Source organism: Oryctolagus cuniculus, chromosome 8 (assembly GCF_964237555.1).
Source record: "Oryctolagus cuniculus chromosome 8, mOryCun1.1, whole genome shotgun sequence".
Taxonomy (NCBI): domain Eukaryota; kingdom Metazoa; phylum Chordata; class Mammalia; order Lagomorpha; family Leporidae; genus Oryctolagus; species Oryctolagus cuniculus.
This window is the reverse complement of record NC_091439.1, coordinates 127,483,350-127,505,870: the sequence shown is the minus strand read 5'-3', so window position 1 is coordinate 127,505,870 and position 22,521 is coordinate 127,483,350. Positions and strand designations below refer to the sequence as shown.

General features: G+C 44.3%; 1 long non-coding RNA gene across 1 annotated transcript; it reads right to left on the bottom strand.

Annotated features, from left to right (window-relative positions):
* Window positions 1-15,415: 15,415 nt before the first annotated feature.
* Window positions 15,416-20,620, bottom strand: LOC138843299 (uncharacterized). The gene is made up of 2 exons (XR_011377997.1): window positions 20,474-20,620; window positions 15,416-15,736 (listed from the first exon to the last, which is right to left on the bottom strand). It is a non-coding gene; the product is annotated as an uncharacterized lncRNA (long non-coding RNA).
* Between the last annotated feature and the right edge of the window lie 1,901 nt (window positions 20,621-22,521).

Sequence of the window (22,521 nt, the reverse complement as noted above, 5' to 3'; positions counted from 1 at the left end):
GAGAGAGACAGAGAGAGAGAGATCTTCCATCTGTGGGCTCATTCCTCAAATGGCCTCAGTGGCTTGGGCTGGGCCAGGTCAAAGTCAGGAGCCAGGAACCCTCTCTAAGTCTGAGGTGGTTGGCAGGGACTGTCTTTTTCTGCCTTCCCAGGTACAGTAGCAGGGAGCTGGATGGGAAGTGGAGGAGCGGGGACTTGAACCTGCGCTCATATGGGATGCCAGTGTCCCAGGCGGCTGCCTTACCTACCGCACCACAAGGTCAGGCCTGTGGTTTCATTTAATAAAACTGGATGATTAGCTGAGCTAGTTTTTACTTTAGCTTCCGTTTTTCTCTTTAAAAAAGATTGCTCCTTTGCGCTCAGAAGTAGTGTTGGGTTATTAAAACAAGAGGGACCGGGTCGTGGAGAACCGACGGGAATGGGTGAACCATCTCAGCAGAGGGTTCCGCGAGTGAGGTTTCTGTGGCAGAGGGCTGCGAGAGGAGCCGCCTATGCCGTCATTCGCGGAGCCCCGTGTTCCAGGAGAAGGAGCAATGCTGACATCTAGTGCTCACGAGCGGGAAGACACAGGTTCGATTCCTCGGCACACCGGTGCCCGGGAGCTCCAGGTAGACGGGGCTTCGGGGTGCACAGTCCCACCTCCGAGTCAGCCTGGAAAGTGCGAGGACTTGTGAGCAACCCCGGCGCTGGCAACACCGCGTGCTGCTGGAATCACCAGGTCCCCAAGGCGAGCTCCTGTGCACCCGGGCTGCCCGCCGAGCGGAGACAGCTGCCCGCCGGGCACGGCGAAGGAGACCCTGCGGAGACAGCGGCAGAGGCGAGCCCCAGTGCCCAGGGGACGCCGTCTGCAGGTGCTGACGAGGCCCAGGAGTGCCTCTGGCGTCCACCTACCTCGCCGCACCGCCGCCAAGGGTCCCGGCCGCTCCCTCGCTTCCTGGGCCGCACCTGTCGCGGGAATGGCGCCCCCTGGCGGCTCTGCTCCACAGCAGCACTTTCTACAAAGCGCCCGGGATTCGGGTAATTTTATCCGCGGGTCAGACATCAGAGAGAAACCACCGGCCGGGCTAGCATTTCAGTGAGGACTTGAGCAAGTGTGAGCTGAGGATAAATAGCTGTTTCACCATTTACAATATGTCTAGAGACATCTGCAGAGGAGCAATTGCATTCAAGAAGAACGATGTGTCTACGTTTATTTTCTCTCACTCTGCTTTTGTGTCTGTAAATACCTGCACTGGGTGTCATTAAGCACAGCAGAAGGAAACTTTAGAAGGGGAAATCGGCCTCCTGCCTCCAAAACATTTCTAAATAGCGGTGACAGGTGATATTGCCTAGAAAATGTAGAGTCAGATTTCTCCCCCGACCGAGACAGCTAAAACCAAGTGACAACACGTAACTATGGATGGAAAATAAATATACCAAATTGCTCAGGGGTAGGCACAGTTTATGTGCTTTCTTAATAATTTTATTCACTTGATTATAACAAACATGTTTCTTCCTTGAGATTAGATGTGTCCTCCATGGTTACAAACTAAGAAGTAAATCAGATTTTTTTTTTTTTTTAAGATTTATTTATTTGAAAGTCAGAGTTACACAGAGGGAGAATGAGAGGCAGAGAGAGAGAGGTCTTCCATTCAATGGTTCACTCCCCAATTGGCCGCAACTGCCAGAGCTGCGCTGATCCGAAGCCAGGAGCCAGGAGCTTCTTCTGGGTCTCCCGCGGTCCTTATGGGATGCCGGCACTGTAGGTGGTGGCTTTACCCGCTACACCACAGTGCTAGCCCCTAAAGCAGGTGTTTGTAAAGTGATCTTCACCAGTCGCTCCCAAGAATTCTGTTAAAGCTTTGCTCCTGTCTGGTGAGGTTAGAGGATTCTGGACCAAAAGAATTGCAACCTCTCTTGACCAATAGGTGTGGAAAACACACGTCTTGTTAGGATTGGTGTGAGCTGATATTCACACCACCCATCATATATTTTGGAAAACCAGAAATGGCACAGTATAACAATTAAATCATAATCTCTGGAACATTCTTTCTTGAGTTCAAAATGTGTTCTTTCCATTGACTGGCACTTACCAGTATTCAATCTTTCAGTGTCTCGGTTCCCTCCTGTGCTTTACAGAATAATAGTACTGCTTGCTTTACAAGTGGCAAAAAAAGGTGATTAATACTCACAACGCAAGAAAGATAATATGTGTAGAAACGTAACACACATCAAGGACTACCTAACACATTTGCTTCATTTTTAAAAACTAAAGAGTTGGCACAAACAGTTTTCTCAGTAAATGTTAATAAACATTAATTCAGAGATTTTCTTCTGTTATTAAAATATGAACGGCTGCATTGAAGATGTGTCTCCATGGAAAAGGAGCAAAACAATGGAAACCTCCCAGAAAGATGAGTTAAAAGTGTGATTGTGCTTCCAAGGATAGAAAAGTGAGGTGTACTGAGCTCTGTTGCAGGATAAAAAAAATTTTTTTTAAAGCTTTAAAGAGAGATATTCACAGTCTCAATCAAAGGGATAGGCCTCTCTCATGTATTCTTTTGTAGAACAATGAAAGGCATGAGGGACAGTACATGAGCATCTGCAGCAATCAACTAGAAAAACAAACAGCAGTGGGCAAGAAAACAGCTGGGCAGATCACCACACAAAGCACATTTATGAAGAAAGATATTGGGCAAATTCCAAAGATAGAGTCTATGTGTACACAGACACCTACATGCACACATGCACCAAGTTGAAAACCAAATATTGCATGTAGTTGCAAACGATCACCCCTCTGGCCAATGTATGGGGATTCCAAAGTTCATGGAAAAATAGAATTTAAACAATCAGTTTATTTTGGAAGTACCACGAACTTTGGAAATCAAGTAGAGTTCAAGTGAGGATGTGAGAAAATGAGGTTTCTTAAGACAATGCGAACCTGCCATCAGATGGAAGGAAGAATACCAACATTTTGCAGTGTAAGTGAAATAATTTCTCAGACTCAAGAAAAATGAAACTTTAAAGACCTTACTGGATTTTCATATATGTAATTTCACAAGCAAATTCAGTAATGCTTGAAAAACCTGGAGTCCAAGACGAGAGGAAGAAGTCAAGTCTGATCATGAGGTCATAGTAGAAAGCGCAGGTTTTCTCCACAGAACTCCACTGTAACCTCTATGCGCCCCTCATTAAAGCGAAGCTAACCAAAAAACAAACCCCAAAATGAAGCCTCATGACTAGTTGTATCTGCACCACAGATCCAATGTTTTTATTTTGAAATTTGTTTTCTCTGATTAAGTGAGGATTGGTGTTTTGTTTTGTTTATTTGACAGGCAGAGTTAGACAGTGAAAGAGAGACAGAGAGAAAGGTCTTCCTTCCATTGGTTCACCCCCCAAAATGGCTGCTACGGCCAGTGCGCTGCACTGATCCTTAGCCAGGAGCCAGGTGCTTCTCCTGGTCTCCCATGGGGTGCAGGGCCCAAGCACTCGGGCCATCCTCCACTGCACTCCCTGGCCACAGCAGAGAGCTGGACTGGAAGAGGAGCAGCCAGGACAAAACTGGTGCCCCAACCGGGACTAGAACCCAGGGTGCCACCGCCACAGGTAGAGGATTAGCCTAGTGAGCCACGGCACCAGCCCAAGAATGTACAGAATTAAATAAGGAATTAGTGAATTAGTGAAGAGTTAGGAGTCTCCTTGTTTATGTTGAACAGCACCTATCACCTTCTTGGGCAAAATTAGCTTCCTAATGGTGTCTGTTGACTAATTCAAAGAAAAATACACAATTCTTTTCTAAAATCAAGTTGATAAAGCTTTTTAAAGTATAAAGTATTTATAAAAGAAATTTTATATTCAAAGAGTAATGAGAATTCCCTATTGTGTTTTTCATACCTGGAAGTAAGAACAGCTCTTGGATTTTCAGGGTTTTTTTTTTTTTTTTTTTTTTTAATGTTTTGACAGGCAGAGTGGACAGTGAGAGAGACAGAGAGAAAGGTCTTCCTTTGCCGTTGGTTCACCCTCCAATGGCCGCCGCGGCTGGCGTGCTGCGGCCGGCGCACTGCGCTGATCCGATGGCAGGAGCCAGATGCTTATCCTGGTCTCCCATGGGGTGCAGGGCCCAAGCACTTGGGCCGTCCTCCACTGCACTCCCTGGCCACAGCAGAGAGCTGGCCTGGAAGAGGGGCAACCAGGACAGAATCCGGCGCCCCGACCAGGACTAGAACCCGGTGTGCCGGCGCCGCTAGGTGGAGGATTAGCCTAGTGAGCCACGGCGCCAGCAGAATTTTCAGTTTTAAGTCAGACACCTGACCATTTTTAGAACCTCCAGGAATTCAGGTATCAAAAGCGGAATGTCCCATAACAGCACCCTTACTCTGAGAGCAGGTAAACAGTAAAGATGTAGATGCCTGGCCCACGGTTAGGACAGCTTGTCAAGGAAGCCTGCACGGTAAACTTGTATTGGCAGGGGTCAGAGGATCTTGGGGATATGTTCATAAGGAGATTTAATACTTCATCCCATGGCAATGATATCGATCTAATAAATGAACCGTGCCTCAGTTTTCCACTGAGGTAAAATCGGGATAGTAAAACTCACCCTGCAGTGTTGTCACCGCTCCAAGCTGAAATGAAAACCATGCAGCCTGCCGCGTCGCACACTAAGTACTAAAAGAATGGTCGTGATCACGTAGCTGTTTGCAGCCCCAGCCCGCGAGGTCCACGCTGCCCGATGGTGGGGCGACCTCGTTCTTCGGCAGGAAGCACCAGAAACAAGTTTCGGTGAAAGTATCCGCTTTATTAACGAGCAGGCACACCTCTTAAAGGGCAGGCAGGGGGGTGTAACTAATTCAGGGCCACACTAATTCTATAGGATGAAGCCAATATTGGTGCTGCTGTGCGTCTCCAATCAGCTTGAAGGTCACGTAGCTAGGATAGCGTTCCAGGTGATCCCAATGGGCCTGTGCCACACCTGGGAGCTGTTAACCCGATTGGCAATTACAGGGCCCTGTAACAGGGAGCAGGGGTCTGGAGAAAATGTGCCTGGGGCTCCCACCATCTGCCTGCTGTCAGTTTGTAGGGTCCCTCCCAGAAGGCATAGTGTACCACACCCTCTTTACCTCCTACATGGGCAGGGCAGGCAAACTCCCCACCAGGTACAGGGTCACCCACAGCTATTGACTGAGCTCTCCTATCATTAAAAAATTTTAACTTAATATCTTATGTGTCATTTTTGAGATAACATGCTTTTAATTTACACTATGCACAAAGGCTTAATGCCCCATTAAATAAGGAGTTCAACAAATAAAGAAAGAGCATTGTTGATCAGGCAAATAGGCAAGGGCCATGAACAATAATTAAATGGAAATATGTCCAAGTTCTCTCCTATAAAGGAAAGTTTAAAAGCCACAAAATCATTAAAACTATAGTAGTATGTAATTGTTAACATTTCTTGACAAGGATTTAAAACAAAGACAAAACACTATGCCTGTGTGTATCAGCTTTGCTAATTTTTTTCCTGAGGAAAAGAATACATCACTTTATTACCAGATCAATCAGAACAGAAATACATAGTTTCAGAAATAAGAATGTAGACTTAGTAGGAAGGCAATGACTACTTCAACCCTTCGATTAAATTAGCACAGACATACAAGTTTTATATTTCATAGTCATATGTGTTAAGTAACATATGTGCATGCATGTATGTTGTAGCTACTTTATTGCACACTTCTGCTGTTTAGCCTTCTCTTCATTTTACCTCCCTTTTTCTCCTACAAAATAAGTAGAAAAACAGAATTTATATATTTTCTTAAAATACCCATTAATTGATATAATGTTTAATACTCTGTTTTTCTGGATACAATACATACAACCTAGCACTATAAGAAATTAAGATATTAAGACATTTTGCTTTACTCTTTGTCAAAAAATGAAAAAGGAATTACACTGATTGATAGAAGCTTTTCTCATGGTCACCAAGAACGAGAAACCACCATCCACCAAAAGATGAATGGATATGAAATGCACCCCTGCTCTGCTATGCCCAGAAATGAACTATTGATAAATGCTGTGGTATCTATGGCAATGTCAGATGCATAAAGATGAATGAAAGAAGCTAAACTCAAATGGTCTGACTCCCTTCCTTCTGAAAAAGGCATGCAGATGGGGACAAATCAGTATTTACCTGGTGTTGGCGGGCAGAGGAGGGCTATTGCAAAGGGCATAAAAGAACTTTGAAAGGCGTGGGGCTGTCCTATATCATGATGCGCCGATAGCTACACATGACTATGCTTGAAATGTACTTCTCAGTGGAGCAAACTTCAATTGTGTGATAATATTTCAATACACCCGATGCTTAAGAGGAATGTGGTAATAAAGAAAAAAGCAAGCACACAAAACGTATACCCTGGTGAATTGTTAAGTGGTGAATACTGCTGTGATTGCTACTCGGTCCAAAAATAGAACTCTCTGGGCAACCTCAGAAGCCCCTCCACATACCCAACCCCACCACAGTCCCTCCCTTCCCCCCTCCACATACCCAACCCCACCACAGCCCCTCCCTTCCCCCTCCACTTACCCAACCCCACCACAGTCCCTCCCTTCCCCCTCCACATGCCCAACCCCACCACAGCCCCTCCCTTCCCCTAGGTGAAGCGTCCACCTGGCCTTGCTTTTTATTTTCATTCTTTGTTTGTTTGTTTGTTTGTTTTGACAGGCAGAGTGGACAGTGAGAGAGAGAGAGACACAGAGAAAGGTCTTCCTTTTCAGTTGGTTCACCCTCCAGTGGCCACCACGGCCGGCACACCACGCTGATCCGAAGCCAGGAGCCAGGTACTTCTCCTGGTCTCCCATGGGGTGCAGGGCCCAAGCACTCGGGCCATCCTCCACTGCACTCCCGGGCCACAGCAGAGAGCTGGCCTGGAAGAGGAGCAACTGGGACTAGAACCCGGCGCCCATATGGGATGCCGGATCCGCACACGGAGGATTAACCAAGTGAGCCACGGTGCCGGCCCTCAATGAAATATTTTTAAAAATTTAAATGAACATGTTCTCACAAATGGAGGATTAAGCAATGACTTTGTCAATTGTTCATAGATAGGTTAGATAATCTTTAGATAACCTCTTTATTTTCTTTTTTTTTTTTCTTTTTTTTGACAGGCAGAGTGGACAGTGAGAGAGAGAGAGAGAGAGAAAGGTCTTCCTTTTGCCGTTGGTTCACCCTCCAATGGCCGCCGCGGCCGCGCACTGCAGCCAGCGCACTGTGCTGATGCAAAGGCCGGAGCCAAGTGCTTATCCTGGTCTCCCATGGGGTGCAGGGCCCAAGCACTCGGGCCATCCTCCACTGCACTCCCGGGCCACAGCAGAGAGCTGGCCTGGAAGAGGGGCAACTGGGACAGAATCCGGCTCCCTGACCGGGACTAGAACCCAGTGTGCCAGCGCCACAGGTGGAGGATTAGCCTATTGAGCCACTAATAGACTTTTATTTATTTTTGAAGAACAGTTTTAGGTTTATTAAAAAGAAAGTGAAATTCCCAGGGCTGATGTTCTGGCATAGCAGGTAAAGCCAACACTTGTGATGCCAACATTCCACACGGCCACCAGTTTGAGTCTCCATTTCTAATCGAGTTCCCTGCTAGTGGCCTGGGGGATAAACGCAGAAGATGGCCCAAGTGTTTCAGCCACCGCCACCCTGTGGAAGACCTGAAAGAGACTCCTTGCTCGCAGCTTCAGCCTTACCCAGGCCTGGCTGTGGCAGCCCTCTGGAGATTTAACCAGTGGATGGACCAGCTCTTTCTCCCTATCTTTTCCTCTCATTCTGTTAACTGTGCTAAATAAATAAGTAAATCTTATTGGCCGGCGCCGCGGCTCACTAGGCTAATCCTCCGCCTTGCGGCACTGGCACACCGGGTTCTAGTCCCGGTCGGGGCGCCAGATTCTGTCCCGGTTGCCCCTCTTCCAGGCCAGCTCTCTGCTGTGGCCCGGGAGTGCAGTGGAGGATGGCCCAGGTGCTTGGGCCCTGCACCCCATGGGAGACCAGGAAAAAGCACCTGGCTCCTGGCTTCGGATCAGCGCGGTATGCCGGCTGCAGTGGCCATTGGAGGGTGAACCAACAGCAAAGGAAGACCTTTCTCTCTGTCTCTCTCTCTCACTGTCCACTCTGCCTGTCAAAATAAATAAATAAATGAATAAATCTTATTGTAAAAAAAATGAAACGGATGTTAAGTTCCCATAAGCTCCTACCCAACCAGCGGCTTTAACTATTATGCCTTTATCTCGATTATGCATTTGCTAACTGAATATCAGTGACGCAGTTTAGCGTGTTTCCCTGTCCTCTGCACTTCCTGCGCATCCTTGGCTGGACACAGAACCTTACTGCGATGTATGAGATGTGTGCCCTACCCCTTTGGCAGACTGTCGGTACCTTCTTCCCAGAGGAAACATATGTGTTGTGAGAGGCCAGAGCCACGCCATGACAGGCTTCTCACAAGACAAAAAAAACTGCCTAGGCCCAGGATGTGCCTGGTGTGAGAAGATGAAACCTGACACCGGGCAGTCCTTGGTCTGGTCCGCAGGACCAGGTGGAGGCAACCAATAAGGTGGGCCGTCCTTGGTCCTGCAGGGCCAGGGGAAGGAAGGAATGCGGACGTAATACTTATTTGCCTGGGAACTATAAAAACCCCCGAGAACAAAGAGAAGGGGGTCTTGGTCTCCCAGCACTACACTGAGCGGGAGGTCAGGCCCCAGCGTGTTGGACCTACAAATAAAGCCCCTTTGTTCTTTGCATTACGGTGAGTCTCGCTGGTTCTTTCTATCTGGGCAATCCGGAACACAACAGTGTCTGTTTTTCACACTCTGTTAATGTTAACAGTCCTTGTTTCTCAAAACCTACATTACTTTATTGGGGCTTTCAAAGTGCAAATATACTGATTCTATCATTTTGTTTATGGACATGAGTTATAGACATAATGTGTAAGGCGACACCTCGTAAGAGTGATTCGGTTAACTCAGGGAAGGAAGGATTAAAGCTCTCCTTTTATATGACATAACCAGTTTCCAACATGATCAGTTACTTGTCTTCCCAGAAAGTAAACATTGGCTGATGTTTTTAATGACTAAAGATGTGGATATATGGAGTCCTGCTTAGTGGCACAAAGGGTTAAGCCTCTGCCTGCAGCACCAGCATCCCATAGGAGAATCAGTTTGAGTCCTGGCCGCTCCACTTCTAATCCAGCTCCCTGTTAATGTGTCTGGAAAAGCAACAGAAGATGGTCCAAATACTTAGGCCCCTGCCACCCACATGGGAATCCCAGATATACCTCCTGTCTCCTGGCTTTGGCCTTGTCCAGCCCTTGGCCATTGCATCCATTTGGGGAGTGAACCAGCAGATGGGAGATTTCTCTGTGTCTCTCTTCTCTGTAACTCTGCCTTTCAAATGAAACAAATCTTTTTTTAAAAAATGAATTTTAGCATATTTTATGAGTTTTAATTCATTACAATTTTCATCACTGTTGAAACTTAAGTTGTCTCATTTTTGACCAATGAGTGCATCTCCGTAAGAATTCCTGTCCTTTTGAGATGACCTTGAATAATTCACTTACCATTTTGCATACCAAGATGATTCAGTTCCATCTTGTAAATTTCCTACACTGGTCAGCAATCAGAATCTGTTATGTCTCCAGGAAGTCTTCAGTTCTTTTCATGTTAAATGGCATTGATTCATTCCCCAAACAGCCACAACAACTGAAGACAGCCCAGGCCAAACCAAGGAGCCAGGAACTCCATCTGGGTCTCCCATGTGGGTGGTAGGGGCCCTAGTACATGGGCAACTTCTCCTGCTATTTTCCCAGGCGCTTTAGCAGGAAGCTAGATTGGAAGCAGAGTAGCCAAGACTTGGACTGAAACTCTGATATGGTATACCAGCCTTGCAGACTGCAACTGAGCCTACTACACCACAACACTGGCCCCAGAGCCACTTGTACTCCAATGAATGCCCATTGCGTATTCAGAGAGACTGACAGATGTCTAATTGTCTCCCTTTGTTTTCTCTGGGGCAGATGCTGAAAACACAGGTCTGGTGATTGACAATGGTTTTCTACCTTCCATCAATATTTTGGGGATATTTTGTCACCTAGCTTTATTGTAAATATTCTCCATATATTTCTGTTTTTATCTACAGTTGTTCTGCAAGTTTATAAAATTATTAGTTTATTTTATTTAATTCAAGGGCAGAGAGACAGAGAGGTAGATAAGTAGAGAGAGAGAAAGAGAGAGAGAGAGATCTTCCACCTACTGGTTCATATTTCAAATGCCTGCAACAGATGGAGCTAGCCAAAGACAAAGCCAGGAGCCATGAACTCAATCCAGGTCTCCCACATGGGTGGTAGGGCCCAACCTAGCTACAGCTACTTGAGCCTTCAGCTGTTGCCTCCCAGGGTGCTCATTAACAGAAAATTCGAATCAGAATCACAGTCAGGATTCAAACCCAGGCGCTCTGATGCAGGATTCAGGTGTTCCTAATATAACACCCTTGCCAAATGCCCACCCACTGTGTGAATTCTGACATGGGGATTTTCGAAGTTTCAAATCATGCTATTACTATCACTGTGCCCTCACAAAGTACTCTTGGATTTCTTTCCAGTGGCGTTAATCCCTTTTTGTCCTCCACGTCTTCTTTGGTCGGTCTGTTTTACTTCATCTCAGTGTTTATTCAGAGGTTAAAGGATGTCTGACAGGGTTTGTACTTAGGTAGTTTCATCAGATATCAGAAGTCTCCAAACGTATGGGAGAGCTTGGATTTTATCTCCTACTAAATATTTTCCTATTTTTTTCCATTTCTAGTAATAGGTCTATTAAGTTGCATTTCCTGGAAAGGTATCAGAGTGATCATCTTTCTACATGTAAATTCTCCTTATTTCTCTATATTTTTCTTATTTATATGGCAGTTGTTGGTATTAGATAAAGCTAAGCATCTTTTAGGCAACTTTTAACTCTTTTATTGAACCATCTGGAAGCTTATACTTTAAGGGTAAGTGTTGAACATTACTGAGATTTTTCGTTTTCATATTTTTCACATGGTGACATGCCATTGTAAGCCATAAAATGGCAAAACAAAAGACAAAGGAGATTGACATTAACATGAAAATATGAAGAGAACAAGAATAATTTATCAATAAGACTAATAAACTGTGATTTTAATCCTGTTTTTGTACACACAGAACCACTTCCTGAAAAACACACACCCATAAATATTTAATAATTGCTTATGGTGAAATATATGAGCTTTATTAGGTCAGCTGATGAATTTGGGGCAACATTTCCTCGAGGGGAAAACTACCCTTAATGGGATATTTCATTTGAGCTGCTGACCTAGAAAATCTCTAAAAACATGGTGGGGCTTCTGATTTGTGCAAACAGCTGGAATGACTCCAATATGCTTTATTGCTTTTTGATTTTCAAATCATGTAGGTTTTGTGTTCCTCTTGTTTCAATTCACTTCCTCCCTCTTAAAGGCATAGCATGTAGATACATCACAGCAAGATCTAAAAAAAAGTTTACAATTTTATAGCTATTAAATTTTTCAAAAATACACTAACAAGATCTCCAGGGCATAACTATAAAGCATCCGAGATTTGGGGGATTGGGAAGTTTTGAGCTGTATCAACACCTGCCTTTATTACAATCCTACATTTGCAAATCTTCTACCTCTTCTACTTGTCTGTCATCATTTCCTCTTGTCTTGGTAAGTATTCCCTTAGAGCATTGCTCTCAGAGTCAGCATGCATCCTGACTGTTCCATTGATTTCCTCCAAAATTCTATGTATTTTGCTTTGTATTATAAATTCTCCTACTGGGAGAAGCTACATGCGCCTGATTCCTGGGAGGAAGAGGCAGAGTCCAAATGATAAGACAAGTTGACAGAAAGCTGAACACTTCCAAGTAATAAGAAAAAGCCAAACTTGGACACATGTTTAAATCATATTCCCCAGATAGCTACATAATTCAGAGTTATTCAAAGTCTTCTTGTTTCATATTTCACATGATTGGATTTGTTTAGGTAAATTGGACCTATGTTTATTTATGGTTGTAAGTTAATCACATTTTACTTTTCTTATCTAATTTTTTCCAGGTGAATCAAAATGAATGTGCTGTGTTTCATCAGAGATAAAGTGCTCCTGTTACTGTTTTCCTGACTGCCTCATTCAATTAGAAAGGTCAGGCCAGTTGATTCTTTAAATACTCAGGATGCTGTGTCGTGACTCACCCTACATGTGCCAATGGCTTAGAAAACAAAATTGAGATGGCAATCATATTTAGATAATACTTACGTCTCCTGAAAATAATATGAGAGTCACCCAAAAACACTTTGATGCTGTGTACCGCAGTCTCTAATGAGAGGTTCCATTTCTCCCACTGGCACAGAGGTTCTCATCACAATGTGGTGTGGACCAAACTCCCCACGTACTGGAAGCTAACACTGAACCCTGTTGACTTTAAGTTGGCTGTCACCAAGACGTTCCGCATCCTCAGACACTCACCAAACATTCCCTTCATAGTCCAGGCCTATCCGAAATCAGACTGCTCCTGGAGGGCACTGCTCATCCGATAAATGGTCAAGATGGAATCCATCCCCCTCCCCCCGCCGCCAGTACTCCACTTACCATGGCTGAAAGTCAGTAGTAGTGGATCTCATTGTACAACCACTATGAACAAGGCATTGATATCCACTTCACTTACATAATCCTTAAATCAACACATGAGACAGAAAACCTCCTACCCCATTTGCTGATGGGAAAAGTGAGAGCCCGGGAACTTAACTCACCTGAACTCACCTCATGTACCAAGTGGCAGAAGTTAATTTGGTTCTGATACTTGGAAAATCACCCTAATTTTATACTTCCCCATGGCAACATATGTTGTCACTGAACATCATCACATACTCCAGAACATTGACTTTCCTCTCTTCTGAGAAAACACAACTCCCTGAAAGTCAAATCACCAGATATCACCTTCATCCCCTCCGTCAACCACCGACCTCCTTATCAGTGTTTCTCCTTTGCTGCAATACTAGAGTATTTATCTCCACCAACACCCACACCATCATCTGGGTGACTTTATATCCATGTACAAGATCAATTCCAAACCCACTCAGTGCTGGTCATGCTCTATCATTCTTGCCCTTCCTCACTGCTGCCCAACTTCTATTCTCTGGTCACAACCCCTTCCTTCTTCCAAGGAACTTGCTCCAGGAAAGCCCCTGCAGCAATCCCGTGATCCCATTGGTTGACTTTTCTGAGTGGTTGCCTCCTGAACCAATCAGCATTTAGCACGAGCCGGGGCCCCTGATTGCACATCTTGCAGGGAACTCCCTCATCCACACTGCAGGGTGATTATTGTGCTCTTATTCTCCCGTTCCAGTTTCTCAATACTCACTCTCATCGCTCTCTTGTGAATGGTGACTTGGCTTCTTCTTTCACTGGAAAAATAAAATCACTAGAAATACATGTACTTCCTCGTTGCTCCACCACCACATCTATAAACCTGTGTGCATTTATGTGCACCGCCAATCTGTTTGAAAGCAAACGTATATGTCCACTCCACTCTTGGCTGAAGGACAACTCCTTTGTTCATGCACAAGACCTGCCTATCACCTCTTAGTCCCTGTCACTCCATGACTTCTCTCTTTTTTTTTTTTTTTTTTTTTTTTTTTTTTTTTTTGACAGGCAGAGTGGACAGTGAGAGAGACAGAGAGAAAGGTCTTCCTTTGCCGTTGGTTCACCCTCCAATGGCCGCCGCGGCCGGCGCACTGCGCTGATCCGGTGGCAGGAGCCAGGAGCCAGGTGCTTTTCCTGGTCTCCCATGGGGTGCAGGGCCCAGGCACTTGGGCCATCCTCTACTGCACTCCCTGGCTACAGCAGAGAGCTGGCCTGGAAGAGGGGCAACCGGGACAGAATCCGGCGCCCCAACCGAGACTAGAACCCGGTGTGCCGGCGCCGCAAGGCGGAGGATTAACCTAGTGAGCCGCACCGGCCCCATGACTTCTCTCTTACCAGGCCAAATGGTCACCTCTTAGTCCTCATTTGATTCCACCTCCCAGGAGCACTGACCATTATACATCAATCTTCACTTCTTAAAAATTCCACTGTGCTTATTTTCCTCTTTCCTCAAGCCTTTCTCTCTCTCTCTCTCTCTCTCTCTCTCAATTAGGTACATAGGCAAAATGTTCCTAAAAAATGGAGCTTATTTTGATGCAGTGTTCTTTTTGGCATACATACATAGGAGGGGTATTTTAAAAGTTCTTGTAAAATGGATACAACGAAAAAACTATGCATGGAGCTTTTAAATATCCCTCATATACGCATGGATTTCAAAAAATAACGCACCAAAATAAACTTGCCCTTTAATTCAATGTTTCACAAATTTTTTGAAGTACCCTCAGATTGGGAAGAAGAGGGAAAAGAATAAGAAAGTATTTCAAAAATATTATATAAATATTACATTCTTGCACTCTGTTCACTGCTTAGCAAGACATTTGTTTTTAAAAGGCTGAAGCTAGAAAAGAACATTTTTGCTAAAATGCTGTATAGACCGAAATATCATATGTACCAAAAGGAGGAACTGTCTCCCCAGCATTGGCGATCAATTTATACATCACCCATGAGCCCGCATCCCTACAAATTTGTTCAGACATTTCATTGAACTGTTGTCATACATATAGTACTCAGGTTCCAGAATGGAAAGAAAATTGAAAATCATTTTCATGGAGGATATAGAAAAATACAAATGCCATTACTTTTTAGACAACCATGGAAAATTATGTCATTTCATGAACTTAAGCTTCCAAGAATTTAAGTTAAAATCTGTGGGAAATATGCAGTGTTAGCATGTGAAAATGGCATAGAAGAAATGAGAAGGAGATGGAAGACTTATTCCAAAGCGTTTGAAAGGATTTAAAGCTCACTCTACCTTAGATGAAAGGTGTTGCCCCGGTTGCAAAATTAATTTAGGCTATTCTGTGGTTATTTCTGAGAATTCTTTTTCTTATTTACTGAAGATCTCTTCATATACATGAATAAAAACTCACGTTCCCAAGGCTGTGTCATTTTTCCATCTAAGCAGAGGCTTGCAATTAAATTGACATGTAACCTTTAAACATTAATTTGATTTTCTAAATTATAAGCAAAAAAAAACATATTATCCCTCCACTCCTCATCTTCCTTGAATGCATGCATTTGTCCCCAGGGGAGCTGGCCTCCTACTGAATACCCTACAGGGTGGAGTGAAGTTAGATCAGCAGTTTTGTTTGCAGCCCACACACTGACATGGTGTGGCTGTGTATTACATCCAGCTCGTTCCCTAGACAGACTCCTGGGCCAAAGCAACAAAGGAGGAGACAGATTCAAGCTGCAAATAGCTTTAGGACAATCACTGTTGAGTAAGGCTTCAAGGTCAGCTCCTCATTGCTGGCTTTATTTTCTATTTTCCCAGAAAAATACACTTGATGCTAATTTCTTTGTAACTTACACAGGTCTGGCCATTGAGATCAGAATGGTACCTGCTCAGATTCTTTCGCATGAGCTGGTTCAAGGCCATGTTGTTTTCTATTTACACAGAATTGTACACTTAGAGGCAACCGTTACATCAGGCTATAACGATAAATGTGTTGTCCCTGGTGCTCTGTTTGAACGGATTTCCAGCTGCTTGGCAGATGCAGTTTTTCCACTACACCATCTATGTTCTTTGCTCCATCCATTCATCTCCTCCTGCAGACACATAAGTTGGTTTCACTCATTAGGTTAACACCACTGTTCTGAAAAATCTTAAGCTTCCTCTATAAAATAGTCTCATCCACCCAGGTGAGAGAACTGAGTCATTTTGGATGCATCTACATATCTAGATCATGCATCCTGCACACAGGATGTCTCTCTTGATGAAAAGAATCATCCCCATCCAGCATTCAATGTTTAAAGTAGGCTATGTTTTCTTTTCCTAATTATGAGTATTTGAAAGGGAAGAACCAAAGTAAACATTAGTATCTCTGTTTCTAAGGAACTATAGTCCAATCGATTGTTTCTGAATGTGTGATTTTCCTTGAAGAAGTTTGCTAAGAAGTAATTATTAAAGCAATTTTCTTGATTTTACACTAATTCTACATTTCACAAAGAATGAGCACGTCTTTTGTCTAAAAAGTATATTATATAAAAAACAACCCAATCATGTAAAAAGAATACATTTAAAAGACTACAAGCTCTGATATTTTAAAAAATTCTAAAACAGGCCGGCGCCACGGCTCACTAGGCTAATCCTCCGCCTAGCGGCGCCGGCACACCGGGTTCTAGCCCCGGTCGGGGCGCCGGATTCTGTCCCGGTTGCCCCTCTTCCAGGCTAGCTCTCTGCTGTGGCCAGGGAGTGCAGTGGAGGATGGCCCAAGTGCTTGGGCCCTGTACCCACAATGGAGACCAGGATAAGTACCTGGCTCCTGCCATCAGATCGGCGCAGTGCGCCAGCCTCAGCGCACCTGCTGCGGCGGCCATTGGAGGGTGAAACAAAGGCAAAGGAAGACCATTCTCTCTGTCTTTCTCTTTCACTGTCCACTCTGCCTTTCAAAAAAATCTAAAACAGTGTTGTAAACTATTTTAAAAAACACTAAGATGCTGTGAGATAATAACAAAGATTCTAGGATGAGGTGTTCCATGAATGAATAATAAGGAAAACTTCATGCCCTATAAGTTCACTCAAGATTCATAATGCATGGAACCATAATAAATACTCTTATTTGATCCATAGTGAAGAAATAAATTAACTATTGATTCTCTAAAAATTGATTATAGAACTTTTTTTGAAAGCCCATTAATTGTTGATATATAATTTAGCCAAAACGCTAATGAGATAGGAAGGTTAGCTGTATACTATTTTATACTTTGGAAAGTTTTTCTATTCTAATTTATTTGAGAGAGAAAGACACACGTGTGCCCATGCACGTGCACACGCATACACACAGTGAGAGAAAGAGGGAGAGAGAGAGCAGGTCCATCCACTGGTTCACTCTTCATAATGCCTGCAATATCCAGGACTGAGTCAGCCTGAAGCTAGGAGCCAGGAATTCAACCCAGGTGTCCCATGTGGGTGGCAGGGACCTGGTTACTTCAACCATCACCTGTTGCTTCCTAGGCAAGGAGCTAGAGTCAGGAGCAGAGCTGGGGCTGGACCAGAAGCACTTCAACAAGGCATGCAGGTGTCCCTCTCAGGCAAAGGCATGCCCTTTTGTTTCTTTTTAAATAAATTGCATAAAAATTGAGTTCTTATGACCATGGAGTAACTTGAGATAACTTTATAGGAAGATATACATAATCATTTTTTAAAAATTGATTTATTTGAAGGTCAGAGTTACAGAGAGAGAAGGAGACACACAAACACACACAGAGTGAGAGAGAGAGAAAAAGAGAGAGAAAGAGAGAGAGAGGAAGAGAGAGAGAGAGAGAGAGAGAGAGAGAGTCCATTCACTGGTTCACTCCCCAGATGGCCTCAAGGCTAGGTAGGTCTAGACCAGGCTAATGCCAGGAGCCAGGGCTTCAATCAAGTCTTCCACATGGGTGGCAGGGGCCCAGGAATTGGGCCATCTTATACTGCTTTCCCAGGAACATCAGCAAGGATCTGGAACTGGAAGCAGAGCAGCCAGGACACAAACCAGCACCCATATGGGATGCTGCTGTCATGGGTGGCAGCTGTACAAGCTACACACCACCAGCCCCCCCAAAATCATTTCTTTTAAATCAAAGATATTTTAAAGAGACCTGCGGAAGTAGACTGGTCATTAGATAACTAATTCTGTCATCAGTAAACATGTTGTACAGAATTTTAAAACAGGGATCCGTGTTGTGGCATAACAGGTGGAGCCACCGGGAGTAGCAGTTTGAATCCCAGCTGTTCTGCTTGCCATCGACCTCCCTAACACGGCACCGAGGAAGGCAGTGGAGGATGGCCCTAGTATCTGGACCCCTACTGCCCGTGTGGTAGACCAGGATAAATCTTCTGGCTCCTGGCTTCCACATGGACCAGCCCTGTCTATTGCGGCCACTTGGGGAGTGAACAAGCAGGTGGAAGATCTCTCTCTCGACTCTTATCTCTTTCTGATTCACTCTGTCTTTCAAATAAATAAATAAAAAGTCTTTTAAAATACTTACAAACAGTACCTTAGCCAGTTGATTAAAAATGTTAAAAATATAAAAAATAATGTGCCTAATGATCATCATTAGTCATTTCTTTCACGCGCCATATAATTCTATTTCCTTTAACACCAATCCGTGAATATGCATTCATTGGGCAAAACAGGCATAAAACCACTACAATTATTTTCATGAAAAACAGCGTTTGCTTCCCAGGAGTCAGGTGTTTCAGAAGTCGTGTGGCTGGCAGTAGCGATTCTCCTCCAACCGTCAGCATCAAGGCTGCTCTGCACACACCTGCTGCTAGGGTCTGGATGTGACTTCTCCAAAATTAAGGTGGAAACTTACTGGCCAATATTGTGGTGGTGGTGGTGTGTGTGTGTGGAGGGGGGCGTTCTTTAAGATGCGATTCGATGGTGAGGCTTCCTCCCTCAGAGCGACACGGAGGTGCTTACAAAGCTAGCTCCTCTCAACATTTGGACCCCGTGTGAGGACACAGCCCCTTCCCCTCCTGTACATGTCTGGGTCTGGGACTCGCCAGCCGCCAGAACTTGGCCAAATGCATCCCTGTTGCCTTTAAATCCCCGTGTTAGAGTAGCACACAATGGATGAGCCCCCTCCCTACCTAGCTGGAGTTAGTGCAAAGCCTCCATGAGACTTGTGCAATTTAGAGACGCAGGATGGAACCTGATTTGTGTTCTGCAGGTGACTCTTCTTCCCTTGCTCTCTCCCAAAGCTTTTCCCTCTGAAGGTCCCATCCCTGCGTACCCTCCTGGGTACCTTCTTCCCCCTGCACAGATCACCTTAATTTCTGGTTTACAGAAGACATGCTATCCCAGTTTTAATAGACAATCGGAGGGGTTGGAAATGTTTCTATCATGCTTTGGATCATCTTACTGCAATTCAGAGGGAGGACAAGCTATACAAATGTCACAGCATTCTGAACCAGGGCTGTGCTCCATGACGATTTCATTTGTTTGGGGTTTTCACAAACCAATGGTTTAGCTTTGCTTCTGTCCAGCAAGAGAGAGTGGGCATGATCACCACACACTCTCATCTGTGGACCTGGAAACCAGAGTGGGTGAGGTAGAGTCCCACTGTGAGTTTGAAATTCTAAAATGGAAATCACCTCAAAAATCCTACACGTGTGGGATGGATTTTTAATTTATAAAATTTCCTGTCATTGATTTCTAAGCCCTCAATAAAGTGCTATGCGTAATAACCCTCCTATCTAGGAGAAATATTTTCTCTCAGGCTTTCTGCTCTTGAATATAATTATAGTGCTTTTAGTGAATGACCTTCCCTGTGAAAATCATCAGTTAATTTAGTGACACACGACAAAGTTTGGAGTCTTATTTAATTTTATCAATCTCCTTTATGCTGTAAAGGCCAAAAAGACAAACATTTAAAAGTGTCATATTTCCTTTGTAAAAGTGAAGTTAGTGACACTGGGTCAGCCCAGCCTACTCACTGGGTTCAAATTTATTTTTTCATTCATTTTTATTTTCATCTACCTGAAAGGCAGAACAAGAGAGAGAAAGACAGACCTTCCACTCACTGCCTCACTCCCCAAATGCCCACAACAGTCAGGGCTGAGTCAGGCCAATGCCAGAAACCAGGGAGCTCAGCCAGGGATCCCAGGTGAATGACAGAAACTCAAATACTTGAGTCATCACCTGATGTCTCCCGGACTGTTCATTAGCAGGAAATTGATGGAGCTGCAGGGAACTGAACCAGCCCTGATTTAGGCTGTGGAATCCCCAACAGGCTGCTCAACCCACTGCACCACAATGCCCACCCCAGCTTATTTTTCTGATCTTCTTATTTGTGTCTTGTCTTTAACCAAAGTTCAGAATTTATGAGATATTGTCCATGATTGGAGACTGTCATTCTACTCTATAAATAGCACACTAAGACCCCTAATCAAGAAAAAGCAGGCCTGAAAACCTAGCAAATGAGAATTCTGATGTGCACTGGAGTTCTGAGCAAACTGGAGAGAGTTGGCAAGAAAATCCCACTAATCCTTTGAAAAAATATATACACAAATAATGCACATACTTATTTGAGGGAATTCGAATAGAGATTCTAATAGCTAGCAAATGGAACAGGTAAACAATGAGCGCTTAACAAATCAGAATCCAGAAAATCCACACACATGTGCCAGTATCAAGTAGACCATGCAAACATGCAAACCCGCCCCCTCGGTTTTGCGCCCCCTGCTGTTTGTAAACGGAAAACGTTTCCACAGTCAGGTAGTTGATTGGCTTGGGAGACCTCTAATCCTAAAATGAGCAAAACTGCCTACTTTTCTCTCTTTGCTTATCGCCCTCTTACCCTTCTTCTGCAAAGAAACACACGATGATGCCCTTCCAAATGGGCTTTCTGGTCCTCTGAAAGCAGGGGTGGCTACTATTGGAGAAGGTTCTGAAGGAGAAATTTCTTATCACGGCTCCCACAGCGGATGCCAGCGTAGCAATTCCGCCTCCAGGAAATGTGTAACAAAGCGCTGTGCAGTTCTGCCCACCCTCTTGTGTAATCCGAAAGAGACGTCATATCAGAAACCACAGATGATGACAAATACAATGGGATGGTGGATGCTGTTTGCACGCCATGGTAACCATGGCTGTGTTATCACCGCTTGTGCTGTGAAACACATTTCTCAAGACTCTAAATCACATTAGCCATAAACTACGTTCCAGGTTGGACTACAGAGCCATGACCGAAAGCAACGTGTTTAAGCCAAGTGTCAAAAGAATTAGGGTTACACCATTGTAAACAAAATAGAAATTCAGCAGCTTTAGGATTAAGGTAGTAATTTAATTCCATAAAGGTTTTCTATTTTTAAACCATCTTTTTCAAGGCATGAACCCAGGACAGGGAATTCACAATGTCAGCTTTGTTTAGCCCACAGTCCATCACTATGTCAGATGCCAAAGGGAGGAGAAAACTTGCATAGAAAGGACTGAATGTAAAAAATTAACAGAGATGGCAACCATAACAAAATGCAATTTCAAGTCAGATTCCCACGGATTCAAGTTCTTGCTGTGCAGGCTGCTCTAAACCCATAGTTAGCTTTAAGAAACTGTTTGTTTTCTTTCTACGTGTACCAGTGTCTCACATTATCCACTGGGTGGTCGGTGTTCTCTGGGGACAGATGTATGGTCCACAAAGAGGGAGGGGATGTCTTTGGGGCTTGGTCCCTGTCTTTTCCCACACCAGCACACCCTCACACACCTGTTGTGACTTATAAAACTAACTGGCATTACCTGTTTACCTGGTACTCCACTAAGGTCGATGACTTTATGTGTTTCAGGGGTCGCCAGGGTGAAACAAAGGAGTGAGGAAGAGCCAAGGAAATACAGTGGGGAGTGCTTCAGTGTGGGATGAAGTGTGCTGGAGTGCACCTGCACTGACTAGAAACCCTCACGTTAGAAAAATAATAGAGTGCTGGTTCAAAGGGCCAGAATGAACATCCCTGGATGTTTCTACATTGTGTTTCCTAAAGTGTGCACTTCTCACAGCTGAGACGAATCAGCAATGTGTTTTGCGTCCCTGAAATCCTGTGTCATACCCAAAATTAAAGCTTTTGTGGTGACTGTTTGCTAGATTTGAAGGATTGCTGGTCAGATATTTATGATGCAATAGGACATTCAAAACCCCATCTTACTCCTCTACTCCCCCTCTGAAGGCATTGGAGTCAATGAAGAGGCTTAGAGACTATCAGACAAGCAGAAAACATGGGTATGGCCACAGCTTTGGAAACAGAGAGAGTGAATGTGGGTCCTCAGAGTTCGCTCAGGTGCCCTTCAGGGATCTCTCTTCCTCAATCAGTAGCTTATAATTGCTCCATCAAAAATTTCAAGGGTGAGAGTTAAGACATCCGCACCCTCAACAGAATAACGAGGTCCAGTTCCCAGCTCTGGCTCCTGTTTCCAACCTCCCGCCAACACAGACACTGGAAGGTATCAGTGCTGATGCAAATGATTCAGTTCCTGCTGTCCATGGAGGAGACCTAGATTGAGTTCCAAGCCCCCGGATTCAACCTCAGCCCAACCCTGGCCATTGTGAGCATTTGGAAAGTGGACCAATAGGTGGGTTCCTACCCGCAAAAATAAAAATTTAAACAACAGAATATCAAGATCTATTGGCATTTCAACAAATGATCGGCTGAACCAAAATAAAGGTGCTAATGATAGAATTTTAATAAATAATTTGGGACTACTTAAGAAGCGGAGCATGCTACTGGAATTAACATCCTGACATAAAGAACTAATAAGTGAACCACGTATGGAAGGAAAGGTATTCCTGGAATTCAGCTGAATGGAGTCAGAAAGATCATAGAGGCCATGTGGTCCTGTCGTACTCTTTCACGGATAGAATAA